This window comes from Sus scrofa, chromosome 14 (genome assembly GCF_054392235.1).
Source record: "Sus scrofa isolate SSC_HxYL_T2T_F1_AM1 chromosome 14, Sscrofa_HxYL_maternal_Yorkshire_Landrace_v2.0, whole genome shotgun sequence".
Taxonomy (NCBI): domain Eukaryota; kingdom Metazoa; phylum Chordata; class Mammalia; order Artiodactyla; family Suidae; genus Sus; species Sus scrofa.
Window position 1 is genome coordinate 120,485,929 of NC_139396.1, and position 16,455 is coordinate 120,502,383.

The 16,455-nt window shown below is 37.1% G+C and overlaps 1 protein-coding gene across 3 annotated transcripts in view; it reads right to left on the minus strand.

Moving 5' to 3' along the window:
• Positions 1–16,455, minus strand: part of PRKG1 (protein kinase cGMP-dependent 1) — a 1,234,647-nt gene that overhangs the window by 727,682 nt on the left and 490,510 nt on the right.

The window sequence follows — 16,455 nt, forward strand, 5'->3', positions numbered from 1 at the left end:
CAACAAGCAAGGATATGAATCTAGGCTGTCAGACTTCACAGCCCACACACTTGAGCACTAAACTACCACCTCTCAATAGTATCTCAATAGTATATTCACTTTTCCTTGTTTTAGATATAAATGTATTTAAGTTTAAAAAAAGACATGTTCTTAACTGCTAATCTTTTTACTTAAGACAGAAAAGAGGACAGAACTGTCCATAGCAGGACAGGCCTCGGGCTATGGATTTGAGAACTCTCAAAAGCAGTAATGATGAGGGCAAAGACCTTGGAGTAATGGAAGGGACTCCATCCTTTTTTTTTTTTTTTTTTTTCTTTTCGTCTTTTTGTCTTTTTGGGGCCATATGGAGGCATATGGAGGTGGCATATGGAGGTTCCCAGGCTAGGGGTCTAATCAGAGCTGTAGCCACCATCCTACACCGCAGTCACAGCAATGCCAGATCTGAGCTGCATCTGCAACCTCCACTACACAGCTCACAGCAACGCTGGATCCTTGACCTGCCAAGCAAGGTCAGGGATGGAATCCACAACCTCATGGTTCCTAGTCAGATCCATTTCCTTTGCGCCATGACGGGGAACTCACAACCTTCCTCTTCTAACTTGTCCTATCTGACATCAGTCTGGCTACTCCAGTCTTGCCAGTGGAGGGCAGGGAGATGTGTACTGTGTCAGTTGTTTTCTCTCAACAAGGTCACTCGTGACTAATGAAGAAATAAATCCTTAACACCCTAGTATGAAAGTTCAACCAGAGGCCCAGGGAGGGATACTTACTGTTTTGTTTTGTTTTTCAATCTTTCTAGGACCACACCCATGGCATATGGTGGTTCAAGGCTAGGAGTTGAATTGAGCTGTAGCCAGCAGCCTAAACCACAGCCAGATCCAAGCTAAGTCTGCAACCTGCACCCATAGCTCCCAGCAACACTGGATCCCTAACCCATTGAGCGAGGCCGGGGATCAAACCTGTATCCTCATGGGTCCTAGTCAGATTCGTTTCCACTGTACCACGACAGGGACTCCCTATTAACAAGAATCTTTAACAGCAACTGACAACTGTCTATCTCTGAAACACCATGCTTGTGATACTGAGCAAGCCAACCAAAGATGAAAGAACTTTACAGAAAGCTAAAACATTGTTGAGGTACAAAATACAAGCAAGAATTACAAGTAAGCACATAAATAAGGAATAGTCATGCATGTGTTTTCTTTAGATAATTAGCTCATTTAGCCAAATATATCTGTTTTGTGAATGGAAAAAGACCTGAAAAAAATCTCCTTTACCCTTTTCTGAATTCTTTCATCATCCTTGGCACGCCAAGAGTTCTGGGCAAGGTAATCCGATTCTTTGTACCTTTAAAATCCAGTGAGTAAAATAAATGGTGTAACTAAGAAAATTTCCATGGCTTGCAGTTAAGGGTCCATATGTGGGAATAACGAAGGCATATCTTCTTTATCCTGGTGGGCTCCACTTTCCAATAAAAGAGTCATTAAGAATTAAGCCTTGCTAAAGTAAGAATTTGTAATTCCCACCCCCGTTTTATTTTTTTATTTTTTTGTCTTTTTGCCATTTCTAGTGCCACTCCTGCAGCATATGGAGGTTCCCAGGCTAGGGTTTGAATCGGAGCTGTAGCTGCCGGCCTACTCCAGAGCCACAGCAACTCGGGATCCGAGCTGCGTCTGCGACCTACACCACAGCTCACAGCAATGCCAGATCCTTAACCCACTAAGCAAGACTAGGGATCGAACCCGCAACCTCATGGTTCCTAGTCAGATTCGTTAACCACTGAGCCACAACAGGAACTCCTGTAATTTTTCTCTTTGTTTTTTTCTCTTTTGGTAACCAAATAACAACAAATGCACCTGGAAGTATTTTCATTAAACAAGTACTTTAGGCTCTCAGCTCTAAATTTTGAAATACTTGTTTAAAATCACCAAGCATTTTTAGCTTTTTAATTATTTATTTTTGCCACAACTGCAGCATATGAAAGCTCCCAGGCCAGGGATTGAATCCAAGCTGTAGCTGCAACTTATACCACAGCTGCAGCAATGCTGGATCCTTAACCCACTGTACTGGGCTGGGGATTGAACCCACTCCACCACAAAGACAATGCCAGATCCTTAACCTGTTGTGCCACAGTAGGAACTCTTCCCAAGCATTTCTAAATCACTGTTTTTCTAAGACTTAACCACATGTCACAATCAATACTAAAAAAAGTATAAAGCTCTCTTTGAAACGCTCTGCAAACATTCCTCCCTTGGTAATAATTTTATCCACAGGTGAAAGAGAAGAGGTTGAGGATTACGGGATTTATTCCCAGATAAACCAAGTCCACATTTTTTTTTTTTTAATCACAAAAGTCACAGGTAGGCAAAGGTCTAGAATCTGATAACTCAAAGGGCAGCTAAGGATTCAGCCAATGTTCTATTTTGGATTAGGACATTCAGATATTGAAGACTCACCTAGCTCCTACAGCTAATGTAGTCACAGCACAGTGGGGCAGTGCAGCTGTCTGAGCATGTTCTAAAATACCAAATCCAGTTTTACCCAAAACATGCAAACAATGTTCCTCGATGAAGTTTTTTTGAAGTTTTGCCACCCAAGTTTCCTCACTGGATTTTTACAACATGCATGGGCTGCAGTGTAGGTGTTCTATTTATTTGCCTTTATTTACTTCTTCTCTGTATTATATCTGAAGGACAGAAAGAATAAAAGATGCACAGTTCTGTGGAAGCTGATGAAGGGGAGAGAGAGTGATGGCAGAGTGAGGATGGAAAGGAAATATTTGGGAAAGTTCTTAGCACAAAACAGAGCCTGGTACCCTTTAGGTGGCCAATAGTTCTCACATCCCATCCCCCTCAAGAAGAGGATATAGTAGACCTGCACGTGGTTTTCTAGTTAAGTTAAGGACTTCAGAAATTGAGATAGAAAATGAATGAAGTGTAGCTGAAATGTGGTGCCCCTCTCTCTAAAAATCCATAGAGGGGAATTTCTGTCTCTTGGTTTTCCAATGCATTCATCTTTGAAAGATAAGAAATATTTTTATCCCCTTAAGGTTGATTTATGAGCCAGGTAGCAAGAGCTGATTGATAATCAGCAAACCTATCATAGTAGTTTAGACTGTTAGTTCTAGAACGAGAAGGCCTTGGGTTCATAATTCAATACTAACCTCTAGACTTGGCAAACCATTTCAAATTGTGTTATACACCTGCTGGTAATAACTCAGAAAGACATTTTATAATCATATACATGATTTCCTCATTTGTGAGCAACGTAATTGTGAAACTTAGGTAGTGTCATTATTCCCATTTTACAGACTATAGGAATTCACCCAGGTTACACCATCATGAAATTAGTGAAAATGCAATCGATTTCAGTTCTTTCAACCCCAAATATTGTACAACTTCTAATCCCTAGGGAATTGGTGTAAAAGAGTGTAGGTATACAAACACAAATGTATTCCTTGTTCCCAGCTCAAGACACATGTGTTATAATGGCAGAAAAGTATTATTTTCATATACAATCTGTTGAGTTAAAATAGCAATTCTGTGTTCCTCAGAGGCTGACCTTGGCAAAACTTAGCACAAAACCTTAATGTGTGAAAGCCTGTGAATGTGCTTGCCTGGAACCAGCGACAGAATTATTTTAATTGTCCCAGATAACTTGCCTATACCTTCCAGCTACTTGATTTGAGTTGTCAGCAGAACCAGCATGTGACCCTGCAGAATATGGATATTTAACTCTAATGTAGTGAATCTGGAGTGATTTCAGATGTGGGTACAGATCCACTCATTCCCCAAATGGGCTCAGACAATAAATATCCTACAGCCTCAGAGAAGTTTGCCAATAGCTGTTTGTTTGCTAGTTTTTTTTTTTTTTTTTTGAAGAGTGACGGAACACTGAGAATCTGATAAAAATCTATTATCTCTTCTTATAAAAGTACACATCACACCAAATGCTGCACAAAATTTCAAAGAATGTAAGGACCTATAAAGCCTGCCCATGGACACCTCCTTGTTCAGGATAAGCACTTTTGCTGTAAAGCAAAAAGTCTGTGCCTGTATTCTGTCAAGATACAAAAAGTTTGTTCAGATGCTTAAAAAGAGCCAAACTTACCAAACACAAGAATCTAAAGTTGGGTGAATCACTTCCACATAAAGAGTTCTCTGTTCTTCAATCTTAAGTAAAGAAAGAGACTTTTGTCAAAAAGCTAATAGCAGGTCAGTTCTAGAGGAACATCAGGCCCTTTTGTTAAATAAGCAAGTACTGTGTAAGGTATCTTGAAAATTGCACTAAATTGGGAAATGGTCAAGGAGTCAGCACAAATATGGTAACAAGAGGAATAAACAAAGCAGAGATTTATGGGGAAGCACTGGTGGAGAGAGTTTGGATAGAAGCATAGGGCTCCCATCAGCCAAGACACTCGCCAGTTACAGTGAAGAGGTTCCACAGAAACCCATCCAGCAGGGTATGGCATAAACCCAAGAAGACCCATCAGGCACCTGCAGAAACCTCGCTCTCTCTGGACCCCTCAATTGTAGTCAGTGCTCAGTATCAGCACTTTAATTGTAAAGTCAGAGTCAGAGATAGCAAATATATTACTTATCGGCTGGTCTCCTTCACCCAACAAAACACTCTGTTTGAAGGAAGGAGAAATAATTCCAGTCTATTCGGCTCCCTGATCGGGTTACAAACATTTGTTTACAAGCAATCGAAACATAGCAAACTTGAACAAAATTTCATCTTAACAAGAAAAGTGATGTTCTGGAAAGACAGTGCATGATTCAGAACCACAGGGAGACTGACAATATGACCATGTAAAGTTACATCAGGGATGCTCGCAGGACCAAGCAGCATACGTCAATGGATGATAACCCGACAGAAAAATGCAGCTCCGATTGTTTTCAGTCTTTGTGTCTAATTATTTAAGACTCAAGTTGAGAAGCAAGAGAACCCAAGTGGTCTGATGTGGATCATATAATTACTCTCTAACTGGGGATGGCAAGAAAGGTAATCCCTGAATGCCAGCTCCATCGGGACCATAGGGATGAGAGACAGAAGTGCTGCATTGCAACAGAGCAGGGGATCCTTCATGGGGAGATGAATAAATGCAGAGATTTCTACCCATACCTTTCATAACACTGTCAGCTCCAGTAAAGTTAATGCCATAGGTGAAGTGCTCTGAGAAAGCCTGGACCCTAGGAAAACCTGGTACTGGAATCTAGTTTCTGAGATATGAACCAACTTTTTTTTATATGTAAACTGTATTTATTCCATAGTTTCTACACACTGAATCCCAATTCACGTGATTGACAAATACAAAATAGGATCAGGAAAAGACCACATTCAGAAGGGTCCTTGCAGGAGATTTTTTAAACAGTGGCATTAAACAGTAAGTTAGTTGTTCTGTGGCTCCATTTGCTGGAACTATTGTTGAACTGCCAAGATCAAGCAGAAATGTTATTCAGGAAGGACAGCCGGAAATATGAACCTTCATTCAAATCCCATTTCTAGAAAAGTGGATGTGTTTAACTCCTGATATGAAGTGAAAAAAAGCCAATTGTGAGGGGAAAAAAATAGACTTGAATACATATAGTTTCTAAGTAGCAATAGAACAATATAAAACTTAGCATGAACACTAAAGATAATAACTGCTAAATCATATGAAAGCTACTAAATAAAGAATCATTAGCACCATATTTAAGGGAGAATGCAACCAGAAGGAAAAAGCTATTCCTTGTGTCCAAAATGATGCATACTACCTAAAACTTAGGGGGGAATTATTGTTTGGATTAATGAGCTTACATTCCTGCAGCCCATTTTCACACTTAAAATGAACATTGGAGACTATGGACCAGTGAATTTGGCTTCCTATATCTAAGTGAGATAATTAGGCGAAATTGCACGGTAATTCTACTAGATAATTTAAAACTCAATTATGAAGTATCTTTCCTTCTCCCAGTGCCTCCCATCTCAATCCTTCTTATACTTACTTTCTATTCTTTGTTTTGATTATTGTGCTGGAAGGCATTGAAAGGACCCTCTAGTTAATTCTAGTTAATGGGTCCTAATGTAATGTCAAGTCCTGGCTTTACTCACAGTTCCCTTTTACACCATAAAATTCTTCTTTATCCATTTGCTTTATACCAGTGGACCCCACCTCTCAGGTAGCAGATGACCGGACAAAGAGTGGGCACTTGATAAGACCTGTCTGTAGGCCCGTTGTTAGTTTATAAGAAGGCTAACTTCAAGAGAAATTGCTAAACTAATCACATCTTCTTGGAGTCTGAATGAGTGACAGAATCAGCAAATGGCAAGGGGGTCTAAAGAGAGTAAGAGCGGACATGTGCACATGCAGGCACACACACACACAATCACAAACACATGCACATGACTGCAGATATCATGATGTAATAAAAGGCGTGGGGCAGAGGCAAGGAAAGTATTGACAGTAGAGCAGAAAAAAAAGCAAAAGATTAATAAGGTGATAGGCCCTTTTCTATTTCATCTACTTTAGACAGTTCCATGCAGCAAGCATCTCTGACCATTGCACTGACCCCTTCCTTGCTCAGAGCTTCTACCTCATCTCCCAAAGGAATACTGGAAAGTGCCCCTAACTTACATCATAAGTCAAGAGCCTACAATAGGCTTAAAAAGCACTCAAAACTGTTGTTGCAGGCTTATGAGTTAATTTGATCATCACTTTAGCTTTTAAAAGTCAGAACTCAGTGGAACAGAGTGGTGGCTTGCTTTCTCTAAAAGGTGAAGCCAAGAATCCCTTTGGAAACAAGAAGCCTTGTTTCTCCTCTATGTGTACTGATATTAAAAAAAAGAGAATCAAGGTAAATATATTTAAGGGATGGTAGCTAAAGAAGAACAGAAGGAAAACATGGAGAAAGATTATTCCACCCCTATTGCTGGAACGCAACAGACAGCTTTAGGAGAGTAAAGACATGATTCAGCCCCAGTATATCTGCATTTGCTCTGCTTCCTTGACCAGTTAGTGAATTTCATAACTCAACAAAGAATTTTCAGGGACAAGAAAACCTACTAGCTTTCACTTTAGCTACACAATATATATGTTGTTTAACCAGGACCTACAAGACATTATTCACTGTTATTAAAATACTACTGGAGTTCCCTTGTGGCTCACGGATTTAAGGATTTGGTGTTGTCACTGCTGAGGCTCAGGTTGCTACTGTGGTATGGCTTTGATCCCTGGCTTGGGAACTTCCACATGCCAGGGGTGCAACCATAAAAAGGAAAAAGTACTATGTACAACATTAACAATACAGCTAAGGTAAAACTTTGGCAGATAGTGCCATCTTATAAAACTTCCAGAGGAATAGTCTTATTTCTTTTGCTAAACATAAATATAGCTAGATTATTCCACTGGAAATTAAGTCTTATTTTTCATATTTAATGTCTATTCTGTATTGTGTTCCTACAGTTATTTCTAAAAGACAAAACCAAGTATTTCCGTTACTTTTTCAAATTATACAAATGAGGGCACGATTGAAGTTGCTAGGCAATTTAGACTTTGAGTCCATTAAAATCAGGAACTGTGTCTTAAATCATCTATATAGCCATTGTTCCAGGCACACTGCTTAGCACCTAATAAGGCCTTCGAATATTTGTTAGACTGAATAGAACTGTCTCAAAAACAAAAACCTCTCCATTCTCCAATAATTAACCAAGTCCTTGAAGTCCAAAAATGGCTTGGTCATTGACTGGACAGTCAAGGGCTGTCCAGAACCAGATTCAAGAGGTCAGAAGAACCAGTACCTATCAACCAATTCTGTATGAGGCTTATCAGGAGGAACCCATCTCCCAAAGGCATCCAGATGCATTTGTAGATGGTTATTTTTTTTTCCTATAATATTCTTCTAAATGTTATTGAAAGAGTTACATGAAGCCATGGAGAGCCAAGCCCAAGTTGATTAGATCGCTTCTCTAAACTGTAGGCCCCATGAGAGCTGGATTCCATTCCGAACACAAAGTCAATTATGTCTGAAGAAAATGGTCAGAGTCAGAGAGCAGATAATCTACAAGACCCCTACCTGGTCTTTAGCATGTCCTGTTCCTTATCTTCTCTACTAGAAACATCAATGCCAAAAAATACATCCCAACTAATGCCCATCTTGTAATAATCATTTCTTTGGGAAGCCTGTCCTTACTCATTGTCATGGCACAAGGCTGCTCTAACAGCATTACACATCTTAGTTGTAATTTTACATTAAGTAGACCTATTTTTCCTTATTCTTTTTCTCACTAACCTAGAAGCTACAGAAGGGCAATTTTTTTCTCTTGGTTGACACTTCCACACCTCATGTAGTACCTGACATATAACAGGTACTTAATTGATATTTATTAAATGACTAAACGGATGATTCATTTGAAAAGCACTGGGTAACCAAAAGGTTGTTAAGTGAGAAAACCTAAAGGGGGAAGAAAATTAATTTTTTTAGGTCAAATGAAGACATGCAGAATTAGTTATAAATCTAAGAAAACTCTGATGATCTAAGTAAAACTCTTTATTTTACCAATAATGACACTAAGGTCAGAGAGGTGAATTAACTTTATGTAGTTTTTACAACTAGTAGACATTGGACATGGGTCTGAGGAATTCCCATTGTGACTCGAAACGAATCTGACTAGTATCCATGAGGATGCAGGTTCTATCCATGGCCTCGCTCGGGGGTTAAGTATCTGGCATTGCCATGAGCTGTGGTGTAGGTCACAGATGAGGCTCAGATCTGGTGTTGCTGTGGCTGTGGTGTAGGCCAGCAGCTACAGCTCCAATTGAACCCCCAGCCTGGGAACCTCCATATGCCTTGGGTATGGTGCTAAAAGGCATGGGTCTGAAACTCATATCTCTCATTCAGTTACTCTTTCCATAGGAACACATTTTTAAATAGAAGCAAATGGTCCACTCTGATGAAAAACAATAGATCCATTTAACTATACTGACCTCTCTTCACCAAAAATAAATAAAAAAAAACAAAATCAGTTGAGATTAAAGGGCATACTGAATCTAGTTTAATTCAAAAGAATTTATTTTTATTTATTTATTTTTTGCCTTTTTTTTTTTAAGGGCCACACATACGGCATACAGAAGTTTCCAGGCTAGGGGTCCAATCTGAGCTACAGCTGCCAGCCTACACCACAGACACAGCAACTCAGGATCCGAGCTGCATCTGTGACTTACACCACAACTCACAGCAATGCCAGATCCTTAACCTACTGAGTGAGGCCAGGAATCAAACCTGTACCCTCATGAAATCTAGTTGGGTTCATTAACCACTGAGCCAGAAAGGGAACTCCCCAAAGAGCTTATTTTTAGAAATACCTTAGAATCATGACACATTTCTTATGAAAAAACAACCCAGACTGTAGCTCCAAAGTAAATTATGAAACTGGGAGACAATTAAAAAGTTAACACAGTTTTACTTATCCAGAGCATATAGTCAGCACTCAAAAATATTGCTTGTAACTGTGATCATCATTACCAATCATGACACTTGTAGAAAAAAGAGGCCTGAGAAAATAGATTGTCTTGAAGAAGATGGTCATTAGCAACGGTGTGAACGCTGAAGGTGTTTCTGATAATGGTTGACTCAATGAGTACCAAAAAATCACATTTTTTGAAGCCAAGAGCACCAAAGGCTTTCCACTTTTGCCAAGGACAGCTGGCTCTGTGCACATTTTCATTAAGAGGATAGGGCCCAAGGGGGATTCCTAAAATTTTTATGTGCAACTGAAACTAAAGGTCTTCTGTTTTCTCTGGAGCAGATCACAGCTTTTGTAGATTAACCCATGATGACATGTTCAAAGAGTCTAACTCAAAACTATTCTACCTGTAATTCAATTACACACAATCCCAAAGTGGCTCAGACTTAGTTTTTAAGAAGATCAGCTATTTGTATCTTTAAGAAGATATCAGACATCTGGAGAAGAGGAAACACCCAGAAAATAAAATGAACCTCTACCCTGCCACAGATTAGACACTTCTGTTTGGTCAGTTATGAGATGAAATTCCAACAAGGCAGAGAGCATTTACATACAATGATATTATCAGTCCAGAAGGAAGAACATCATATGCTTCATTCTTAAAAATTGTATCAGTATAACTCATGCATCAAAAATCAAACAAATAAACAAAAAGTCATAGATCCAAACTAGAATATCTTATTTTTCAGTATGATCAAATTGGCCACATAGATGTGACTGGGTGGAAAAAATAACTATCCTGAGTCACAACTGTGTCACTTTTAACACAAAACTATTACTTTTCTTCCATAAGTCATGTTGGCTGAAGTATACTGTCTTAAGCCAGCTAAGTACACATTTACAATCTTACTGAGGAAATTTTTACAACATTGCCAAAGCCTTGCAATAATGTTTTTAATGACTTTTTTTTTTTTATTATAAGGCTAAGGTGATGTATTTTTGACAGAATCAGCATTTAGCACTTTATATCTGAGGTCATATAATAATCCTACTGGGAATGGAGATAATAATAAGGTACCAATTTGTCTTTTTTTCAATTTTGAAATATTATTTGGACCTCATTCTGTCATTACTTTCATAAACTTGATGAGAATGCCTTTCCTTGAAGTTATTGCCCTATTTGGAAAGATATCTTTCCTTGTGAATTAATCCAAATCTAAAATGAAGCTGTAGAAAGAAAGGCATCCTAGAAGTAGTGTTCAAGTTCAAAGCCATTATAAAAGCTTTAGATAGGAGTTCTAATCATGGCTCAGCAGAAATAAATCTGCCAGGATCCATGAGAATGCAGGTTCAATCCCTGGCCTTGCTCAGTGGGTTAAGGATCCGGAGTTACCATGAGCTATGGTGTAGGTCGCAGTTGTGGCTTGGCTCTGGAGTTGCTGTGGTTGTGGTGTAGACCAGCAACTACAGCTCTGATTATGAACCCTAGCCTGGGAACCTCCATATGCCACAGGTGTTGCCCTAAAAAGGCTAAATAAATAAATAAATAAATAAATAAATAAATAAAAGATTTAGATACAAATCTATGCATTCTATGGACTTGAACATTTGAATTTAGTTTCGTAAAACAACTTAAAGAATACAATTTTCTCCATCAAAATCTTCACCTACACTCATGAAATAGCCTGACTTTCAGCTAAGATGAGCAACATAGTTTTAGCAAGTGACCTAGTGTTAACAAAATGTGTCATACTGCCTGACGTTTCTGGAATAACAGGAAACCATCACTGACTGATTGTTTCATAGTAAAGGTTAATTACAAATAGCATAACAGAAGTAAAGCTATAAAGCTGAACCCTATATTTTTTCTAAGTCACAACACCATTAATAGAAAAATATTGAAGGCACACATTGTTTTAAAGTCTACTGAATATATCCTGGTTTTAGATTTAAAAAAAACAAACACATTAGATAAGAACTGAATCATGATACATGGTTCAAATATAGGTTTAGTCCAGCTAACTAGCAAGTAAACTACAGTCTATAATTACCTTTTTTTGCTGCCTAGCAATATTTATCATCTCCCTTTTTTCTGGTTTGTTAATTATAGTTCTCTCCATCTCCTTTCTCACCAGAACAGTGAGAGGCAAATGGTCTTATTTCATATCTACAATAAGTTTTCCTAAAACTCCCCTGCTATCATTGATATTACTTTTAGGTTTCTCTGCTGAAAGGCAATTTTTACCAATAGTTAATAGATTCTGAAAATATTCACCTGTCTATTAAAATAAGAATTACTTTTTGATTTTTTTTCTTTTTGCTTTTTTTTCTTTTGCATCATCAACTATTTAGAAGACTGTGCAGAAAAATGTATCAAGAGGAAATAGAGCAATGGATTTGAAATAACTCTAATGTTCTCCTTGTTTCTAAGACTAAACCAAAGTAACAGCAAAGGTAAGACCATTTTAAACTCTAAAAGAATTTGCAGTATAACTGGTGTTCGTTCCAACAAGGCTACTTCAAAGTTGGAAGTAGGAATCTAAAGACCTTATAATTCTGGGTTAGCTTTCTAGAGGTTTATTTCAAAATACCTGGAAAGAATCCATAGTCTTCTAGCAATGGGCCATTCATTTAATTGCTTATTGAACAAATGATGACATGTTTTCTAGTAGAGTTTGAAGTCTAGTGGGCAAGACAGAAAGGGCACAAATAATAAACGACTGCTTACCATGGTCTTAAGGCAGAGTTAAGACTCCAATTTTGAATTTTGAGGCTTTGATAAATGCCTCTTAAATCTTACCCAGGCAGCTTGGTTTATGATGGAGAAACATACCCAGATCCAGGAGCAAGAAAACAAGAAGAATTTATTTCTTTATTTTCAACTTTAATTTTTCCCCCAAATAAAAAACTACATATGACATTAATGAAAATAGGGAGATATCTGGGGGAGGGAGGAGTCATTTATTTTAATACCTAGAGTATTTGTTTATTTTTTTGTACCAACTGCCAATGGCAGTTGAAAGCAATAAATCCTTTTTTTTTTTTTTTCCCATCTTTGAAACAGGAGCTATTGCCCAATCAAAGTTGTTTTGTCTGCCTTGTTACCATTATCTCATTTTTAAAGAATGGTGTAGCAACACCAAAAAGAAATGGGACTTTAGATAATCTCAGTCCTAATGAATTCTTCTGTGTTCTTTTGACATTAGCATCAACTGAATTATTTTGTACAGGTAAAATTCTATGCTTTAAAGGCAGCTTTGGATAAGGGGGAAATGGGTCCAGAGCGGAAATTAGAGGAGAAAGTTTTGGAGTAAGGGGTACTCGTAGTTAAGAATGGTTAAAACAAAGGATGGTTGAAAACAAAGAGGGATTGAGTCCTTGAGTAGGCGGTGGGGAGGGCGGGGTAACAGGGTAGAAGGGGAGGGGTGGTAGGGAGCGCATCTCAAAGTCAGAGGGAACATTTCAAAGTTAGAGTATTCCGCAGATCATTAATATCACCGTGTAGAAAGTGGAAATGTTACTGTGAGTAACAATGTTACAGAAATGTTACTGTTAGAAAGTGAAAAAATAACTATTGTTTTTATAATACAAACTATGAGTACTTGAAGTCCTGAAGTTGGGTTTACAGAGATTCACACAATTTAACTCAACAGGAGGTACAACCAGGGGCTGGCAGGCAAAGAAGTAAGCTATATTTATCAAATATAAGGATTTTTGTCTAACTTACACTTATTGCTTATTTTTTTTACTTACATGCTCTCATAGTAAATGTTCAATGAAGTACTTTTAAAGTCAATTCAAAATACAGTTCAATTAAGTGACACCATCTAAGAACTAATATACCATAAACATTATCCATTCACCAGTTCATATTAGAGCATCAAAAGAATCAAATGAAAAAACAAAAACCTGTACGAACGAATGGTGACCACATATAAAATCTAGGAATAGCTGAAACTTGACATGCTAAGAACCAAACTCAGCTTTGTCTTTTACTAAATTTCATTGAATTTCCTAGGACTCTCAGTGGAACCACCATCATTCCAAATAAAGAATTTTAACTCACTTAATTCTCTCAAATCATACAGATTGAATAATATTGTGTTTTTGTCTATTCAATCAATAGCTAGAAATATTCCACCAGTAGCTAAAATTTATTGTATAGTGACACAAATGAGGGAAATGTCATTGTATGCATTACACTGTTTTGTCACATATTATTATAGAAATGCTTATTCCATTAGTTATATCTAGTTAAGGATCATCCCCTTAAATATAGAGAATACCTTGAATTCTAAAACTGGTCAAAATCCACACTTGTTAAGGTAATTTTTTGTTTGTTTGTTTTTGTTTTTGGTGTGTAAGTGCTTAGAAAGTAAGAAAAAATATTGCTAGTCCTATCTGGAATAAAATTTTGAAAATTGCAATCAGATGACTTGTCTAAATATTCAAGGGAGTAATAATAGGAATACAGGGTATAGGAATATAATTAAGGATTGAGTTGTGTTCTAATAAGTCAGCATGATGAAGTCATCTACTGTGAGGTAAATGGAACTGGGTATTATTTTTAGGGAGAAAATGAAGACATATTAGTTGACCTAAGAGAAACAGCCTTTTGTTAAAAACCTACTAAATCATTTTCAAGTGTGTAATTCAGTGGCATTATGTACATTCACAGTATTTTGCAATATTACCACTACGTAGTTCCATATTTTCCCCACCATCCCAAAAAGAAATTATGTATCCATCAAATAATTAAACTCCCCATTATTTTCCCTCCCCAAGCTCCTGGTAACCACTATTCTATTTTCTATCTCTATGAATTTACCTATTCTAAGTAACTCATATAATGTTGAATGTTTTTGAGATTCATCCATGTTATATCATGTATCAGAAATAGAAGGAGCCAGTTTAAGATAAATAAAAGGCCAGAATGATGTCTTCTTTTACTGGGACAAAATTTCACATGGAGAACATTGTCCCAAAGTGGAACTATAGCCAGAAAATTGAACAGATTTTGTGTAAATATTTTTAGGGAGAAAACGAAGAGATAATAGTTGACCTAATAGACTCCTTTTTAATTACTGGTTCAAGAGAATTTATGTAATAATTGATTCAACACAGTCCCTGTATTACAAGGTAATTAAAAAATCCAATAAGCTTTTGATCTGCCTGATATACAGTCTAACACTTGTCATCTATAATAACCATAGCACATTCATTCAAATTTTCATTCAAAATTCATTCAAATTTTATGCACCCTAAAATTATTCTAAAACACTCATTTGATCATATAGCCCCTATTTAATTTCTTATAAATCCCAGTATCTACTAAGGAAAACATATGATTATATCAAGGGCATTTTAGCACATTAAGGCTTCAGGCTCTTTAATCAATTCATTTTGATTCCCTTTACTGCCTGATTATTATTTTTTTCTTTTTCACTTAGCCAATCAAAACCAAATGGGAAATATAAAAACATGAAATTAAGTTAGCATCATAAAAGACTGTATTTACAAAGCACAAAGGGAAGTGTAAAAGTGGCCTCTTTATTATTGACTTGATCAGCTTAGAATGTTAGGTCACTTCATGTGGACTCTTAATCATATGATCTTCCACTGATGGTCTTTTAGATCAGTTGCAAATGATCATTCAGCTATGGCTATGTGTTGAAATAGAGCCTCAGCTCCGGTTTTTCAAAGGTGGAATATTTGATTGCATTAGTCAGGTTAGTATTTCCTCTAAGAAACAGGAAAAAATAAAACTCTAAAGACATCCTAAGAGTTAGTATCAGCCTCTACAAATACAAAGACTTCAAGAAGGAGAGTTTTATTCAACTTGGTCCATTGGCTTCATAGATCCTACTCAAAATTCATTAGCACTAATATTCCTGTGTATAAAGATATTGAAATAAATTCCCTTGCTCCCGTTTGTAGCACATACATATCATGTTTGAGGAAAATGAGACCAAGGGATAAATGGACCTTTGTTAGATCAGAGAATGGCATAAATATTTGTTGAATTGAAATTGGCAGAGCTAGGACCTGTAACGTGTTTAGAATTACAAAATGGTGGTTCCTGCCCCGGTAAAACCACTGCTTTCACTCCACGTTCATGAGGAAGGGGTAGGTGTTTAGAGAAGAGAAGGACACAAAATAAGATGGTTTCTCCAAGAGTTTGTCTCTACAAAGTCCAGATGGAAAAACCTAACAGTAACAAAATATTTCGCTACAATCCATTCAATGTGAATTTATAAGAATGTAACTTGGAAATATTTTCAAACTTTTCAATCAATCTTACTATGCTTTTCGCCTAATCCCAGCCGAATTAATTCATTTACAGACATGAAAAACATTGCTAATTTATCAAGAAAATATAACACAGCATTGCTACACTACCTCTTTTTCAATAACTTAGAAGCATCTAGACAAAGTACTGAGAGCGTGAAGATCCAAGCAGTAGTTACAGCCAGGTTCAGAACCATTTTAAAAGCCTTGACTTAAGTCATTGACTTTCTCTCACTCTGTTTCCTCACCTGGGAATGGGATTGATGACTTTTATGGCTTCCTTAGATTTACTTTTTATAGGTTTATTTTTTTAATCCTGGAAAACATAGTTTTATCAGCATGCATTAAATCCACACTTCTCAAATTTTCCCACTTCAGTATCTTTCCCACCAAAGTACCTAACAGCAGAGGAAAAGGAACTCTACTCCTGGGAGGTCTGGCAGCATATCCCAACGTGGCTAGAAAGTTTTTTGAAGTCCATCGTTTTATTTTAAAATATATATTTTTACATTCTACTAAGACAATATCTATGTCTCACCCAAAATCATCAACTAAAATAGATGATTCAAAGGGATTCATCAGACTTACCCTGTAGCTTTATGACATCCCTACCTTTGAAATTATTTAGAAGGATTCCTCAGGTGAATATTATCAGGCTGTATTCCTTGAGGATTGGTTTAATACATCTCTCATAGCAGACTGTAGTTGAAAGGTTGTATATTG